Source organism: Macaca thibetana, chromosome 1 (genome assembly GCF_024542745.1).
Source record: "Macaca thibetana thibetana isolate TM-01 chromosome 1, ASM2454274v1, whole genome shotgun sequence".
NCBI lineage: Eukaryota > Metazoa > Chordata > Mammalia > Primates > Cercopithecidae > Macaca > Macaca thibetana.
The window spans coordinates 77,610,318-77,622,966 of NC_065578.1; the positions used below are offsets into that span (position 1 = coordinate 77,610,318).

The following is a 12,649-nucleotide window of genomic DNA, read 5'->3' on the forward strand; positions in this document are numbered from 1 at the left end:
GAACCCTCCATTTATAATTTTACCCAGTTGATGATTAGAAGAAATGTTTGCAAATTACTGAATCAGTACATTTCAAACCTTAGTTTTCTTCCATTCTCCACATACTTCTGGTGCTTGGAGTTGTAGGATATGTTCATATTACAATGTGGACTTTGGCCCTGCACCTCAGTGTCAATGCTGGGTGAGTTGGCACAGTGGGCAACAGGAGTACTCCTGCTCTGCAATGACGAGTAATACTTAACAAAATATGGAAGTGACTGTAGACCACATAATTATACAGGCTAACTTGTTTATTGTGCTTGGCTTTATTGCACTTTGCAGATACTGCATTTTTTAATTTTTTAAAATTGAAGGTTTGTGGAAACCCTACATCAAGCAAATCTATTGGTACAATTTTTCTCACAGCATGTGCTTACTTTGTGTTTCACTGTCACATTTTGGTAATTCTTGCAATGTTTCAAATTTTTTTCATTATTATATCTGTATGATGATCTGTGATCACATCCAATTTGATCAGTGATCTTTGATGTTACTATTGTAATTGTTTTGGAGTGCCATGAATTGGGACCATATGAGACAGTGAACTTCATTGATAAATGTTGTGTGTGTTCTGAGTGCTCCACCAACTGGCCCTTTCCACATCTCACATCTTCTTCTCATTCTCTGAGACACAAAAATATTGAAATTAAGCTAAATTGTAACCTAGTGGACTCTAAGTATTCAAGTGAAAAGTCTCTTATTTCTCTATTTATTATTTATTTATTTATTTATTTATTTATTTATTTATTTATTTAGAGACAGGGTCTTGCTCCACCACCTAGGCTGGAGTGCGGTGGCGTGATCATAGCTCACTGCAGCCCTGAATTCCTGGCCTCAGCCCCTTGAATAGCTGTGACTCCAGGTGCCCACCACAATGCCTGGCTAATTTTAATTTTTTTTGTAAAGATGAGGTCTTGCTTTGTTTCCTGGGCTAGTCTTGAACTCCTGACTTCAAGCAATCCTTCCTCCTCGGCCTCACAAAATGTTGAGATTACAGGTATAAGCCACCCCACCTGGCCTTATTTCTCACTTTAAATCAAAAGATAGAAATAATTAAGCTTCATGAGGAAGGCACGTCAAGCTAAGAGAGGCTGAAGGCTAGGCCTGTCATGCCAAACCAACGGTGAAGTTGTGAAAGCTAAGGAAAAGTTCTCGGAGGAAATCAAAAGTGTGGCTCCAGTGAATACAATGAACGATAAGAGAGCAAAACAACATTCTTGCTGATGTGGAGAAAATGTTAGTGGTGTTGGATAGAACATCAAACTGGCCACAACATTCCCATAAGCCAAAGCTTAATCCAGAGAAAGACCCTAACTCACTTTAATTCTTTGAAAGCTGAGAGAGATGAGGAAGCTGCAGGACAAAAGTCTGAAGCTCGCAGAGGTTGGTTCAGGAGGTTTAAGGAAAGGAGCCAGCTTCAAAATATAACAGTTCAAAGTGAAGCAGCAAGTGCTGATACAGAAGGTAGAGCAAGTTATCTGGAAGAGTTAGCTAAGATCGTTCATGAAGTTAGCTACACTAAACAACAGATTTTCAATGTAGAGAAAGTAGCCTTCTAATGGAAGAAGATGCTATCTAGGACTTTCAGAGTTGGAGAGGAGAAGTAAATGCCTGGTTTCAAAGCTTCAAGGGACAGGCTGACTTTTTTGTTGGGAGAAATACAGCTGGTGATTTAAAGACAATGCTCATTTACCATTCCCCAAATCTTAAGGCCCTTAAGAATTATGTTATATCTACTCTGCCTGTGCTCTGTAAATGGAATAACAAAGACTAGATGATAGCATATCTGTTTAGAGCATGGTTTACTGATTTATTTGTTTTTTATTTATTTTTAGTTTTTTGAGACCAGAGTCTTGCTCTCTCCTCCAGGCTGGAGTGCAGTGACATGATCTCAGCTCACTGCAAGCTCTGTCTCCTGGCTTCACGCCATTCTCCTGTCTTAGCCTCCTGAGTAGCTGGGACTATAGGCAACCACCATCACACCTGGCTATTTTTTTTTTTTTTTTTTTTTGTATTTTTAGTAGAGACAGGGTTTCACCGTGTTAGCCAGGATGGTCTTGATCTCCTGACCTCGTGATATGCCTGCTTCGGCCTCCCAAAGTGCTGAGATTACAAGCGTGAGCCACCAGGCCTGGCCTACTGAATATTTTAAAACCACTGTTGAAACCTACTGTTCAGAGAAAAAGATTTCTTTCAAAATATTACTGCTCATTGTTAATGCATCTGGTCACCCAAGAACTCTGATGTAGATACACAAGGAGATGAGCATTGTTTTCATGCCTCCTAGCACAACATCCTTTCTTCAGTCCATGAATCAATTTTGACTTTTGAGTCTTGTTATTTGAAGAATTCATTTTGTAAGGCTACCACTGCCATAGATAGTGATTCCTCTGATGAATCTGGGCAAAATCAATTGAAAACCTTCTGGAAAGGATTCACCCTTCTAGATGCCCTTAAGGGTTTTGTGATTCATGGGAGGAGGTCAAATATCTATATTCACAGGAGTTTGAAAGAAGTTGATTCCAGCTCTCATGGATGACTTTAAGAGGTTCAACACTTCAGTGGGGGAAGTAACTGCAGATGTGGTAGAAATAGGAAGAAAACTAGAGTTAGAAGTAGAGCCTGAAGATGTGACTGAATTAATACAATCTCATGATAAAACTTGAATAAATCAAGAGTTGCTTTGTATGGATAAGCAAAGAAAATGGTGGCTTGAGATGGAATCTACTCCTAGTGAAGATTTTGTGAATACTGTTGAGATGACAACAAAGGACCTAGAATATTACATAAACTTAGTTGATAAAGCAGTGGCAGGGTTTGAGAGAATTTACTTTAAATTTGAAAGAGGTTCTACTGTGGGTAAATTCTATCAAACAGCATTTCATGTTTCAGAGAAATGTTTTGTTAAAGGGTCAATCCATGTGGCAAAATTCTTTGTTGTCCTATTTTAAGAACTTGCCACAGCCACTGCAACCTTCAGTAACCACCACCTAGATCAGTCAGCAGCTGTCATCATGGAGGCAAGACTCTCCACCAACAAAAAGATTATGACTTTCTAAAAGCTCAGGTGGTCACTAGAATTTTTTAGCAATGAAATATTTTAAAATTAAGATACACATTTTTAGATATTAATTTAATGCTATTACACAATGAAGAGACCACAGTATAATGTAAACATAACTTTTATACGCACTGGGAAACTAAAAATTCCGTGTGATTTGCTTTATTGTGATAGTAGTTTTATTAGGATGGTCTGGAACCAAACGTGAAATGTCTTTGAGGAATGCCTGCGTCCCTTTAAACCTCCACTACATGTATCCCTCAACTCAGTGTTCCCTTACCTGTATTTCAAAATTCAGGGAACATATATTACTTTTATAAATTCTTATAAATTTTATAAAAATGTCTGATTCTGGAACAGATTGATAGAAGCTCTGAAAATTAGATGTTCTTAGCTTTAATAATTTTCTTGAGCATCAGCAAAGAAGACAGAGAGGGAGGGGTTAGGAAAGGAGCAAGCAGAAAGAGAAATGGTGGTGAAAAGCTGAGGATGTAGAGAGTTTCAAGAAGGAAGTAGCCATCATTGGCATATTCCACAGAGAACCTAAGCAAGATACGAACTGCAAAACATCTTGGTAGATACAAGGCCACGGCTGACCTCATTGTACATGGGGAAATATTTGATTAGTTTGTGTCTCCTCTACCAGTCCTTTTAGAATAGCTCCTGAAACCTACAGGAATAGGGAAGACCATGCTTTTAATGGCAAATATGATTAGCTGTCTTAAGATGAAAGAAGCTTCATCTGGCTTCTTGCTTTTGAGAATGTGCCCTAAGAAAGTTTGGCAAACAATCCTACTAAAATGAAGACCGTTGTCTCATTTGATAGAGAGTCCTGAGAGTTGCCATCTACATAAATGACCCCACTGGTTAATGTGTGACACCAAGCTTTCGTGGATTTTGCCCCACAACAATTTTACTTGAAACATGTTGACTCCCTCCCTCACATATTGTGTTTTTCATCTCTAGAAGTCTCATTTGGATCTCTAAAAAATGCTCTCATTTTTATCTACCTCACATTCACGTTTTCCTCTCCCTCTTGAATATATGAATCATAGTTTTAATAGCTAGTAGTTCAATAGTTATTTTTATGTTTTTTCTTCTAATTTCATCATTTTGTAATTTCTAAATTAGTTTCTATTGTTTGATTCTTCTCTTGGTTTTGGGTCATATATTACTGTTTCTCCACAAGTATTCTTAGAATTTATTGTTTCTTAAACATATGAATTCTATGTCATGAAAATAACTTGTTTTCTAGCCTTTCCAGATCTAAAGCTCCAACAGTGGAATATTTTTCTCCTTATTATAAGTGATTTTAATGAGGTAGTTTTCAGGAAGATCTGCAGGAAAGTAGATTAAAAGAGTGAGAATTCAATTATGATAACCCTTGACTTCTTGAAAGAAATATCTCTAACTAATTAGTTTTCACTGCAGAGTAGTTTTTTTCCTGCAAGATCTACATTGGTCATAAAATGCATTGATGAACAAATGCGGACTTTTCATATGTCACTTAGTTTATCCTGATATTGCCCTCCCATGTTACTGTAATCTATTAAACACAGACAACTCATCCAGCCAAATGTGGAATCATTTTCATTGTATGTGTTCACTGACTATGAAAGTACTGAAACACACTGTAAATTACAAACCAGCAGCTTTCTAATCACCATTGTACCACTGTCACTGTTATTTGTACAAGTGATTCTGCTTCTGGTTAACTTTAGGGTAGGAAACAACAGAATGAGAGTTTTTAAAGCAGTAATCTCTGTCCAAGTGCAAACACTGCAGATATGTGTTTTGAAACTGGAATAAAACCTCTCTAAAGGTTGAAATCTAAAGAATTATCCATGTAAAACTTAAAAAAAAATTGCACCATTTTAGAAACAAATTTAATGGAATTCAAACCTTCTGCTCTGGCTATTTTTATACAGAAACTTCAGAGTAAAAAATTTACTAATAATACAGTTTTGAAGAAATCTCAGGCAAGAAAGAGACTGGAATTTCACTGAGGAATCATGACAAAGAAATCCTATATTGTCCAGACACAAAACCATCCTTCATTTATTTGTTAAATGTGTATTGAGGGTCCACTATGTATGAGGCACAGTGCTAAGACTAGGAAATGAAAACCAACCAACCAACCAACCAACCTTACTTTTTCAAAGAGAAGTGACTGTTTTAAATTTTATTGTATTTTGAGATATTTATTTAATATTAAACAGTACACCTTATTTTCCCCTTGATTTATAGAACCTTGTGGGTGCTACAGTTTGAATGTCACCTCCGAAAATCATGCTGAAATTTAGTTGCCCATGTAATAGTATTGAGAGGTGGAGTCTTTAAGAGGTGATGAGATTGTGAGGATTCTGCTCTCATGAACGGTTTAATGCCATTGTTGGGGGAATGAGTTATTTATTTTGGGAGTGGTCTTGATAAAAGAATGAAGTTTGGCCCCATTTCTTTCTGTCTGTCTCCTGTGTTCTCTTGCCATGAGATGACTTCCTTCATGAGATCATGCAGCATAAGGCCTTTGCCAGGTGGCCTTGCTATTGGCACCATGCTTTTGGACTTCCCACCCCCTAGAACCATGAGCCAAATAAACTTCTATTCTTTATAAATTCCCCAGTCTATGGTATTCTGTTATAGCAGCAGAAAATGGACTAAGACAGTGGGACAGAGGTAATTTATCATATGACAAATATTGATCTTCAAGGTTCTGTTTTCATCTACCACTACCATACTAAACTTGACTCTTTTTTGACTCCCTGAGAAGACACATATTTTTTTCCATTAGCCATGCTTGTTAAATATTTAGGGCTATTTTAGGGTTCAGATAAAAGCTGGATTATATAACAACTTTTCTTTTTTTTTTTTTAAGGTACTATGTTGCCTTGCCTATTGTTTGGCATGGTTCTGCTGGGAAATACGGTTTCTCTACTGGCCTTAGCTTTCTTGTATCCTGATATCATCTCTGATCACCCAGTTTTGACCTACAATCCATTTTTCCAACTTTTTGTCTGCTTTTCCAGTTTGAGCCCTAGCTCAGTTAAATTCTTTTGGCTCTTGGATCTCCTACATCACTTCCCAGTCAATGATTTCCTCACTCCTGGCACAGAATTTTCTTTGGATGACTGTTCTGTTAGTGTGAATCATTCTCCCACCCCAGCCACCACCAGGCTTTGGCACAACCATGAGGAAATGTAGCTGTGTGCCTGGAGGGAATCTATAGCCAGACCAGGTAAATGCCTATAGCGTCTTTCTTCCAAAAGGAGTTTGGTACTTACTTTTGTATTGTTCATGCTCTTATTTTGCAATACTACTTATAAAAAGCTTTGGGTTATGTATCTATTAGATTTATCCAAGGCCTCACAACTAGGCTCTGAAGAGTGTAGAATGGAATGTCAACTCACTATCCACAATATCATAGTTTATTTTGGTCAGTTTAGCTCTACCACTTTCAAGCCATCAGATGTCGTTCAAAAGTCAGTCTTACTTTGAATTCATTCTTTCAACATTATATCTGTTTAAGTATTTGATTAGCTAGAACAGTGAAAATATTCACCAGTGTAGATATCTTACTAGTTTTTTAAGACCTCCTAACTAATAAAATCAACCTGGAGAATTAAATCATCAAGGACCTTATAAGGATAAATTTGCAATGACTAGTGATTATTAACACTAGTCACCTGGGACAGGTGATTGAATTTAGTTTTCTAAGTAAAGAATGTGGGACAGAGAATTAAAGACATAGGCACATATCACTTGCCATGAATAACAAAAATTTGATCCCTGACCTTCTAGAGTGAAATGACTCTGTTGTAATCTTAGGTTTTATCTTAAAAATGTGTTTGAGCCTTATGTAACACTCTAAAATATACACACGTTAGTGTCAAATAGGTCTTAAATTATTTACAATTTAGTACAATTATCACTCCAGGAAAATGCTGCATGTTTATCCTTTGATTTTTCTTTTTTGTAGCCCTGGCATATCATCAAGTGTCCTCATGAAAATTAGAATCCCAGTTTAAGAAGCTTCAGCAAGCATTTGAGAACACTGATTATGAAATTAGCGTGACCTAAAAGGGCATTCTACATAATCTCTTTACATTTTGGTTTCTTTTTGTATAAAATGGAGATTCTGGTGAATGGAAATGAGATCATGTATATCAAGCACATTATTAAGAGCCTGTTACAATATACCACTCAATTCATGAATGGAGATTACATGAACTGCTTGAAGTTAGGAAACATGTTTAGCTTCTTCCTCCTTGTGTGATTGGCACAATGCCCAGTACCCAGAGGGCACACAGTGGTTATTAAATAAATAAAGCAAGAACTCATGATTTAGTTATGCCAAAATAGTTTATTTTAATGTAAATTTAGAAATAAACTAAAAATAATGCCTGGAATACACTAGTTCTTTATAGATATTTCCTAGTTGCCTGATTTGATGAAAAACTTCACTTGGTTCTCATCCTCAGAAAGTGAGCACTGAACAGAATGTGAACTGTTTAAATCCAAGATTAATTCTACATCAACCTGGTGCTACTTGTACTCTGCTGTTTACTGTGAGAAATGATAAAAAAAGGTAATGCAGAAAATCACAAAAAACATGTACAGGTGAGTGAGTGAAGACTCTTGTAACCACCATTCAGGTTAAGAGATAGAACTTTGACAGCACCTCAGAAGTCCCTCTGTGTGTCACATCACAATCACAGCTTCCTTCTCTCTCCCAAAGTAACCACTGACTTTTACAGTAGTCATTTCATTATGTTTCTTTCTTCTCATATGCATTCCTGGATAAAATAGTTTAGTCTTGCCAAATAAAAAAAATCCATGTGTTTTTTAGTCCCCTTCATTGCTACCTTTCCCTCACAAATGATTTTTTGAAGAACTGGAGCTGTTTTGTTTGACCTACAGTTTCCTACCATCTGGAGTTTACTGATTGCACACTTATGGTGCAGTTCAGCTTGTTCCTTTGTTCCCTGTATTTCCTGCAAATTGGCAGCTGGATACAGAGAAATGATCAAACTGAGATCCAATACTTTGGCAAGACTATAGGTGGTCCTGGTTTATTTTTATTTTTATCAGGAGCTGTATCATGTCTACTTTTGATTTTCTTTGATGTTAGCAGCTGTTGATGCCTTAATTTATGAATTCAGATGGAGATATTCTATAATTTCATTTTCATCTCGTAACTGAAATAATTTTATAAATAAATCCTTCCCCTCCTCAACCATTTGGTTGCTCAGTATTTCAATTTATATAAGAAAGGCTCTCTTATCAAGGCTTCATCCCCCTTCCCCCTTTAGTCATTATTCAAGAAAATAAATTGGTTCACTATCATCTTATAAATTAAAAAAATACTATTATGGACTTGTGGATTTAGACATATTTGATAAGTTAGAACCCACTGCAATTCCTTTTTTTTGCTGAACCTCAAACTATCCCATCTTCAATTTGGCCCTTGATTCATGTTGGTAGCTTACTGTCTGATATGTCAAGATAGTCCATGTGCTTCTTGTACATTTCTTGCCTCAGAACTTGAAATGAGCAATTTCTTCGAGAAAATCTGGCTTATTTTAGTGGGAACTAGTTGCACTAATGGAGATTTTGCTACTGTGTTGATAATTTTCTAGGGTTCTTCAGTGTACATTTAGGACATACATATGCAAGGTGTGTGTGTGTGTGTGTGTGCATGTTTGTTTATATATATACAGATATATATTTTTAATGAAAATAAAATTCTTCATAGGGATGTTTCAAGTTTAGTGCTTATTTTCTGTACACAAGTATTTTGCATGAGGCAGAGTAGAGAAGCTGGTTAATAATATGCTGGCTGACTCTGGAACCACTTAATTAAATAATGAACCCCCAAGGCTTTCAAATACTTGATATAATCATGTGCAATTACCTCTAATATGTGCATAATGCTATTAACAGGTATTATTCCTACATATTTGAAACTTCCAGATGTTTAAGTAGAAAATGTAGAAAGGGTGCAAGGATATTTATAGTAGGCTATGCTTCAGTTTTGCAATTCAAATGAACGTATCTTCTTATAATAGTATTATATATGATACAACACTCAGTAAGTAGTAATTACATAATCTCTCTGGGTGTTTGTTCATAATTTTATCCCCAGCGCCTAGTATAGCGGGCTTAGCAGACACATAGCAGGTGCCAAACTAACATTTGTGAGATGAATAAGTATTAACGCTGTAATATAACAATGAATAAATTGGTTGAATTATTGTACTTCCTTGGCCCCATCTTTAAAACATTATTTGCATGCACTACCACTAATTTTACACACTTTGTTGAGTCTGTCTGACCCATGATAGCAAGTCAATTAAGAGCTTTAAAAACTTATGAAGGGTCTTAACCTATAAAACAATGTTAAGAGGTTTTTAATATTTTCATCAGTGTCTATAAATTTCCCAAATGTAGTCCATCTGTGACTTGTACCTTGTATTTTTTCATTGAATCAAAATGGTTAATTTGGTAAAATGGGTGATAGAAATATGTTATAAGACCAAAAATAATTAAAAACTAAAAAAACAACATTGATAAATACATTTTATTAATCATTATGAAGTTAGAACTGAAATTGCTAACATAATTTTTTCATTAAATAACTGTTAATTAACTCCTAAAAGGGTAGTTATTCTGCAAAACCATGTAAAAGTAGATAATTAATCACCAGGAAGTTTTTCGGAAATTATTTCATTCTGCTGCTTTCTCAGATAGGATAGAACTTGTTTTTAGCTTCGTGACTAAATTATTACTTTTTTTTTTTTTTTGAAGCGGAGTCACTCTGTCGCCAGGCTGGAGTGCAGTGGCGTGATTTCAGCTCACTGCAACCTCCACCTCCAGGGTTCAAATGATTCTCCTGCCTCAGCCTCCTGAGTAGCTGGGATTACAGATGCTTGCTACCATGCCCAGCTAATTTTTGTATTTTTAGTAGAGACGGGGTTTCGCCATGTTGGCCAGGCTGGTCTTGAGTTCCTGACCTCAAGTGATCTGCCCTCTTGGCCTCCTGAAGTGGGGAGATTACAGACGTGAGCCACATGCCTGGCCCTAAATTATTAAATTTAAATGCGAGTTAATCATCTTCTTTATCTCCTTTGGGTAGGAGGATATTTCTTTGTTTTTACCTGACATTGCAGATATTCTAGTACTTTTACTATTGGAAAGCCACAAAATGGCACAAAATGACACACTTTCAGATTTTATAAAACAGAAAAAGATTAATAAAACGGCAAAAATGGTAGTCTTTACTGTGTGTAATGATTGAAGGGAGAAAGGTAACTTAAATTTTTAAATTTATCTTTCCATTCACCATGCATAAAGATTGAAGGGAAAATGGTAACAGCTTTTTCCTTTATCTTTCCATTTAAATACTGTCCAGAATGAGCTTGCATGACAATGGGCCAGATGTCTGTTGTTTTGTCATTTAATCAGCAGTGCAGGTACTTTTCTGCAGAGCTTAGGAACCCAGAATTTAATTACCTGCCACTAGAGTCCTATGTTTTCTTGGGAATTGCTCAAGTTTATGTATCTTAAATTACTTTTGCATTTGGTAAGGTCATGTCAACAACTGAAACACCAAAGTGTCTTCTGGAGTCTCAGGTAGATCCACTGTAGAATATGCCTGGCCAGCAATGTGTTTGAGCTGTACAGTGTTAGGAAAAATTGAATTATTTGCCGATGTTAAAAATTGTGTGTGAGTTTTTTAACCTCAAGTGTGTATTTCTGGCATCTCTTAAAACATCAGGCTGTTTGACAGTAATGGACTCACATTTTTGGGTCACAATTATTGACGGGAGGTGAATCCTGGAATTACTCCAGACTCTGCCTCTTCATGTAATGTCCTTTACACTGAGACTGAGTATGGGTCACCATTTACTAAGACAGAAGTGAAATATTTCCTGTATCCTGGTCTACAGCCACAGTGGCACAATAAAAGACCAAGAAGGCTACACAGGCAAGAAAATTGGGAGAGAGCAAGACGGAATATTTTGTGTGTGTGCATGTAAGAGAAAAATATTCCATGCCTTTAATATTGAAAGCATATCTGTTTTGAAAGAATACAACTTAAGAAGACCATTAGGAAACAAACCATCCTAGGACTATGCCTGATATAAGATAATTCATAAAAAAGAAAAACCTGATGCTCGGATAAAGAAACTAAAATTTCAGTAGGGCTTGCTTTGGAATGTAGGTACAGATGCTGTAAAATGTAATTATGGGTTAATTGAAAAAATTGACCAAGCATCAAAACATTTGCAGATGGTGAATTTATAAGATTAACTACTGAGTGCAGCAGAAACGGTCTTAACAGAGGCAAGCACCTACACAGAGAAGCCTCTTTAGAAATACCGTTTCTTGGTATGTTGCAGGTATGCATAGGAGCACTTATAGAGTCCTTTTAATTGTAGCTGAAGAGAACACTGATATAAATAATACCACACTATAATCTGTATTATCTTGGTATTGATAAAAATTTAGATGTGACTGAAGAACTTTTGGACATAGTGCCCATAACAAGTGTATCATCAAAAAATGACATATTTTTATGTGTTGAGAATAGTCTTCCAAAGTTTAATATAGAATAGAATGATCAAAGTATGTTAGGTGATGGGACTCCTCTAATGGACGACATTAGTTTATATTTATTTCAGTATTATAACATTTAAATTAAGGTGGCAACATTTTGCAAGAATGTGAGACTTAAGTGCACTCATTTTATGGCATTCATTGGGAATTGCTTTGCTTTGAAAGTTCAATATGTCATATGCCATGGAATCAATGTACTTTTAAGGCATGTACCACGGATAGTTCAGTTACAGTGACTTGGGTGACTATGGGTGGTCTGCTGGAAGTTAGATGCTTTAGTTGTCAAATGGCACTGAAAATATTTGTTTTGAATTTTTGAAAGAAATTACTGTTCATGTTATCTGATGAAAAATCCTGTTATGGCTCATAAACAGAGAGTAGATTAATGACTTGGCATTTTTGGTTGTCACTATCACTTTTAATAGCCTGTATGTTATAATGAATTTGACTAAAATTATCTTAGATTTTTGTTGCCCCAGGCCTAAGAACTCATTGGCACTTGTTTCATTTCAACACAGTAATTGAACAAGAAGCTGTTTGGAATTGGCAGAAGTCAGATGAATGACCAATCTTACATGCCCATTCTTCCTCTCTTGAGCTGTTATTTATATTCAAATTCAATACACATTGTTTCTCTCTGTAGATACCTATGTACTTATTAGATTCTAGTTAGTAAACTGCACGTGCTCAATAACTTTGAGGACATTTAGAGAAAATGGAGGAAAAGATAAAATATTTCTCTTTAGACTTGAGGTTATTTTTAGGCTGGCCCATAGAAACAGGTCCAGATAAATTGTCTAAATTAGCAGACTAGATACTTATGAATAGTATTCCATGCCTAGGATCAACATCTAAAAAGACTCAGTAGTACTGTTAGCAAGCCAATAAAATACAAACTCCATTTGTCTTAGTTATACAGAACTATGTTTCCAG

At 36.0% G+C, this 12,649-nt stretch overlaps 1 long non-coding RNA gene across 5 annotated transcripts in view; it reads left to right on the forward strand.

Annotated features, from left to right (window-relative positions):
- Window positions 1–4,266: 4,266 nt before the first annotated feature.
- The window catches only part of LOC126963415 (uncharacterized), a 90,566-nt gene continuing 82,183 nt past the window's right edge, over window positions 4,267–12,649 (forward strand). For 4 of the 5 annotated variants that reach the window (XR_007729060.1, XR_007729072.1, XR_007729063.1 and 1 more), the window contains exon 1: window positions 4,267–7,717. This is a non-coding gene — a long non-coding RNA (uncharacterized LOC126963415). The remainder of the gene's footprint in view (window positions 7,718–12,649) is intronic. The other variant, XR_007729067.1, reaches the window with a different exon arrangement.